Below are 6,208 nucleotides of genomic sequence, written 5' to 3'. Positions count from 1 at the left end.
TGGGATGAGAATGTAATTGTATTTTTTTTATGAAATGTGGTGATGCTGTTGGAAATATTGAAAAAATAAAAATTACCATGTTATTTGTACTTATAGCTCTGGTTTCTCATGAACATAAGAGACTTCTGCAAAGCAGTTTAAAGTTTGTTGCCTCAAGGATATAAATCTAACTTTTAGACATCCTGCTAAAAGCCTTCTGGTTTCAAGATGGTGACTTTACCACACTTGGTCATCTTTATGGTCTTAGGAGAGCAGTTTTCAAGCATGTGCTATTGAATGTGAGTACATTTGCACAGCCATTGGTAATCTGAACATTTGACAGAAATGGTCTGGTTAAGGCCAAACTCGCTGCATTTATAAATTCAACTCATGCAACAGTCAGATATAAGTGTGAGTTTTTTCAAAAACAGATTACTATCAAGAGTTAGTCATTTTGATGCTATGGGGTACAATAATGGTGGTGAAGTATGGTTGTATGTTTATGAAAAATATTCATGATCACGTGAAATGTACCTTTTCAGATATTTAACTATTTTATTATGAGTGGTCAAATAAGTTCTTGCTCTTGGTTTTGATTATTATATATTTTTACAGTGCTAGGCATAAAACTAGCAAACAGTATAAGCTACAGATTTCAATATGGATCTATTACAATTTAACTACCAAAAAATGTCAATTTGCATTTTGAGGAGGCCGATGGTTATTTGCAATAAGATCACTTTAAGAAAAGTTCCACAATTTCAGCACTACAGAAGTGTGATTAATTTACCTTTTTTACTATCAGCAAGTACTTTCAGACTAGATACATGTTATGGCATTTTCTATACAGACACAAATCTTTCTGTCAGAAAGATTGAGTAACCTTGTGTCATGAGTTCAGTTTGATCTGAAAGGACAATGCACGAAGGACAAATTTCTTAAGAAAAACAAATAATCAAGCAAAAACCTATGAAACAATAATTTCCACAAAATAAAGCAGATACTCCAAGCATTGAATAAATGCTTCACAGCTATGCAAACTTTCTTTAAAATTATTGCTGATTTGAAATTTTGCTATTTTTATATTTTTAGATAGAAACAATATACAATAGTTGTGGAACTTTCCAAAATGTCATATAGTGATTAGCCAGAATTTTGTCCCTTTGATAGTCTTCATACCATATGTGTCACAAGAAAAATAATCAGTTAGCCATGTTCCCCAGTCTTATATTTTCATTCTGAAAAGATAAACATTAGCAGGCAATTAATCAAATCCGGCTTTCTTCCCCTTCCTTGCCCTGCAGAAGTGAAGAATTATTTGGGAATTACTTAATGTGGAGATCCCAGTTCTTGTATGGTTTTGTAAAGTTATTTTATTTTTCTTTACTTCCATTTTGTGAGTGCTTCTTTGTATCCCTACCACTCTTACTTTATATTGAGATATTAATCCTATGGTTTTTATTTGCAGAACTGCAATGTTAAAAAAACAACACTGCTTCCTCCTGTTGTTGACAACAGTGGTTCTGAACTTCAGTCCAAGAATAATAGCTGCTTGTATCAGCTAATGTCTTACTGCCCATTAAGGAGAATATTTTACAAATAAACAGTCATACAAAGGTCTGTGAGTTCTTCAACAACATATACTTATTAGGTTGGTTGAAAATGTTTACAATGGGAGAACATATAAGAATCTTGACCATCATGCTGTTCTCTGGACCTCACTTAGAGTTTTAAATTTCTAGTACCCATTTCAATACTCTAGAAGGTTACCTGCATCAAATATTCAAAGGCTGCTGTCCACTGTGCATTTATGTCAGTTCTTTTATTTGCAGTCCTCATAAATGATAGGGGAGGGGAAAAGGATCATAAGTGAATGAGTAATACAAAGGGCTGTACTATGGGTGAAAGTGTCAGGGACAGGCTTTTGGATAACTTATGAGTCCAACTGACCTGCGTTAGTTGCTTGACACTTGAGTAACAAGGGAGATATTGACAATACTTACTAGTTATTAGTGGAAGTTGATGGGATTTAACGTTATTTTCCTGGGTGGTTAAGTTCTGTTCTTATTCTGTTTTATCCAGGCTGTCTTTTACAGGACCTTATGAGCTCTGCTGTTGAAAGGTGATGAGCATCTTGAGTACAAACCATTGTCAATACAGTAAACTTATAATAAGTAAACCTCTAGAAATCACCACAATTATGAAATTAATACAATTTAAAAGTGAAAAATCATGATATGCTCATAAAAAAAAAATCTAAACTGAGGAAGAAAGTCCTTTGTTAAATATCCTGACAACAAGTAATCCACTTACACAATTTCAATACTCAATTAAAGGAAATAATTTCAGTTTTTTCATGTTTTATGATCAAGCAATCCTCCTGGAAAGGAAATTTAGGAAAATATTTTAGTTGATTAGTGTTGGAATAGCATATGACTTACATAAAATAGAGCCAAGATACATCGGTCTAAGTATGTATAAATGCATAACCGCCTCCCTAAGATCCTGCTCTATGGTGAACTTGCCACTGGCTGCCGCATGAGAGGAGCCCCGAAGAAAAGATTCAAGGACTCCCTGAAATAACATCTCAGCCTTGGCCATATTGATCACCATAACTGGTCTACTCTGGCCTCCAATCGGGAGGCCTGGAGACACACCATCTACAACGCAGCTGTCTCCTTTGAGAACTCACGCAGGATCACTCTCGAGGAAAAAAGGCAACGCAGAAAGAACCGTTTCTTGCAAAATACACCATCTAAGGAGCCTTTCTGCTGCGCCTTTTGCAATCGGATATGTCTGTCACGTATTGGCCTCATAAGCCACCAGCGTGCCTGCAGCAAATGTGGATAGTGCCTTCCCAAATCTTCGTTCGCGAAGCCTAGCCATGATATGTATGCCAATAAGGCAAATCACAATGTGCCTTTTACATCTTTCAAGTACGAGATAATTTTGCTCCTTTTACACGAGCAAAGTTTATAAATCAAATAAAAGAAGTCAAAGAGTTTCTGAAGGTGAGACATCTGAGTCCGAAGCTTCCTTATTCACCAATAAATAAATGATAATTCTCTGTCTTATCTCTCCAAGATACAACTCTTAAAAACAAATTTTAAAAATCATATCTAGGAAGATAAACATTATTTTTCAGAGTAATTTCTGCAGCCTTTTTTAAATAGAAACATTCTCACCAGAACAGGCACCACCACATCAATACCACCTTTTTAAACCTTCCCATTAGTCTTAAGGAAATTTACTACTTTCTTCTTAAAGGGTACGGACAATTTTAATAAATCATTCTCAGTCCTAACTTGGTATTTCAGACAATAGAGTATCTCCATGGATCACTTTTGAAATAGGACCAAGAACTTCTGAGAGTGCTATTCTGAGCCTATTCAACTTTTGTCTGAAGCTGAGAACATCACCTTTGGGAAAATTTTGGGTTTTTGACCTCTCCCCATAGTTGTTGGAGACAGATACAGACATCCTTGGGCCAGAAAAGGTAAAAAACTCCTTATACTCACTCGTGTGTAACTCAGAATTGTGTGCCTTCCATGAGACACAATTATTTCTGGCAGTTGCAAGATGGTATATTTACATGAGCCTGTAAAGCAACAACAAAGAAGGAAGGAATGACAGTCCACATGTAGGGCATGGAGTATTACCTAGTTTATTGAAGGTGACGACAAGAAACTAAACACTGACCTTGATAAAAGCTGCAATGAATTTATGGGAATTATCTGATTATGACATTTGAACAGAAATTGCTGAAAATACATTTTACGGTTTGAATTTAGGACTACATAAGATGCAGGTTATAAAGGTGAAAATCATCTGAGCAAGACATGAATACGACTGCAAACAAGACAAAACTTTTTTGTCAGAGAAGCAAATAAGAAGGCAAACACCACAATTACACCAAGACAGAAATTTTACCAGAACCATCAGTCTTATTCCTGTTGCTCAGAACACAAAGCTCAAAGCTCCCCCTGAATCTGCACACAGAGGATAGTAAACCACTCCAGTTTTCTGCTCCTACTGATTATTGTATAACACCAGAAGTGAAGTAAAAGAGTCACACAACTTTAATTGTTCCTGCAGAGATTTTATGCACAAGAGAAGACAGCTTATTTTCTTCACTACATTAATGTGTAATCTTTGTATAATATCTCTAATAATTCTTTTTCCTATGTGTCAGAATGGCACTTCATTGCAAATTTTTTTCTTAGAAGTGAAGCAGTGGGTCATCATTTAAAAATAGTAGACTTTTAAATTTTAGGGAAAAAAGAATTATCTTTTGTGGCTTCAGCACAAAAATAATATTTTTATAATATCAGAGAGATTAAAAAAGAATGCTCTTACCATGGTTATTCCCTGAGCTTCTGTTTATAAACATCCACTGTTCTCACAAAATTCTTTGCATTGAACTTTATTCAGAATGACAAAGATAACTGTGAAATGAGCCTCTATCTGGAGAGCTGAAGGATATGATTCAGTTACATTAAGGAAAAATTATTATAGGTAGAGCTTGTGATATTTTTTGTGATTTTTACTAAGATTGTTCGACACTTTCCATTATATGGCTTTGATTTACAAAGTTACTAAACTTAAATTGTTTGAGTCAAGATTTTTTTATGCCAGGTGTCTGCCTCAGGCTCGATTTAACTTATTTATTTTTATTTGACATGTAGAAATGTGGTCAGCCTTTTTCTGTAAGAAATATATGCCATGTGAGCAGGGACTGGGAATGTGGCAGTGAGAAGTGGATATTTTTTGTTCTAATAAGAACTTTACAAATTGTGTCACCAATTACATGGTAGATGCTTTATAGTGGTTTATTAACTAATAAAACCGTCAGAGATTTCACATGCCCTGACATTTTACTTTGACTGAGTCTCAGTACCTTATGTTTACTATCTCACTCTCTCTCTTCTGTTTTCAGTAACTCTGATTAGTTACAGGTACCCAGGAATAATCTATGGGGGTGACTATAATAATCAAATATAGATGAAACAAGAACTAAAAGAGAGAACAGGAAAAAAACTATTTTGAGTGGACAGCTTGAAGGAAAAAAGACAAAGGCAGAGGTAATGAAAATTTCCTGAAGGTCGATAATGAAGGGAACTGGAATCCCAGTAAGGAAAATGAAGAAAAAACAGAAACATGGTAGGACGTGACAAGGACTCCAGGAATCAAACAGAATGGGTTAATCATTGTAAGTCATGGTTTTGAGACCTTTACCACATTTGCTCTTTTTCTCTAAACTCAAATAGGTCCAATCTTTCTTGAAGTACCATACCCATGGTACTCCAGATAAGAGCTTACTGATTTTTTTGTATTTTAGAAGCCATGTTTTTGTTTATATGCCTCTGTATGATATTACTCATAAGAACATGACACCAATAACACATGTGCTTGGGTCTTTGTTTTAGCCAGCTGTCTCTTATCCTTCCTCTTTGCAACTGAATCCCTTTGTCTTTGAACTTTTTCACTTTGACAATGTAAAATTGTCACCTTCTATCCAAATGTAGTTTTCTGACAAGTTTCATTGAAACTTTAAACAGTTTCTTCTAGAAAATGTTTGCTTCGTCTGTTTACAAGGATATCATTGAATGCTGTTAAAAGCCTTCAGTTTCTCATCTGTATGAGTCTGGAATAGAAAGAAGGAATTAGATGAGTCTGACATTATTTGTTCTAGGCAAACGTCTATTGAAGACACACACACACACACACACATACACACACACATACACACACACACACATATATATAGGATAATTTGAAATGGTTTTCTAGTGTGCTTACTCCATTTCCTACTGCATGCCAACCTGTTCCCAGTTTCAGTTACTTCATAAACTCAAACAAGGAAGGTCCACATATAGGACCTAAAGATTCTGAGTATTTTGGTGTTAATACGATGATATTTATTGAAATACCTATTTTTGCACTTTGACAATCTGGAAAATTCCTTCAAAATACACGCAGAAGACATAAAAAATAAAACCCAAAACAGGCACTCACAAGAAACGGCAAAAGTGAGATTCTTTATCCTATCCTAATCTTCTTGTTCAAGAATAAGCATACAGACTTTAACATGGTGATAAAATGCTATTTTATGAGAATTCTTGAACGTCATTCAGTACTCCATGTGTACTTACTCTTTACCCACTCTGGGGTCTCTGGGTTGTGCTAAAGTATAAGATAGTTTTTATAACCCTGACCCATTTTTTAACTT

The sequence above is a fragment of the Chiroxiphia lanceolata genome, chromosome 5 (assembly GCF_009829145.1).
Source record: "Chiroxiphia lanceolata isolate bChiLan1 chromosome 5, bChiLan1.pri, whole genome shotgun sequence".
Classification (NCBI taxonomy): domain Eukaryota; kingdom Metazoa; phylum Chordata; class Aves; order Passeriformes; family Pipridae; genus Chiroxiphia; species Chiroxiphia lanceolata.
Note: the sequence above shows the minus strand (reverse complement) of the source record.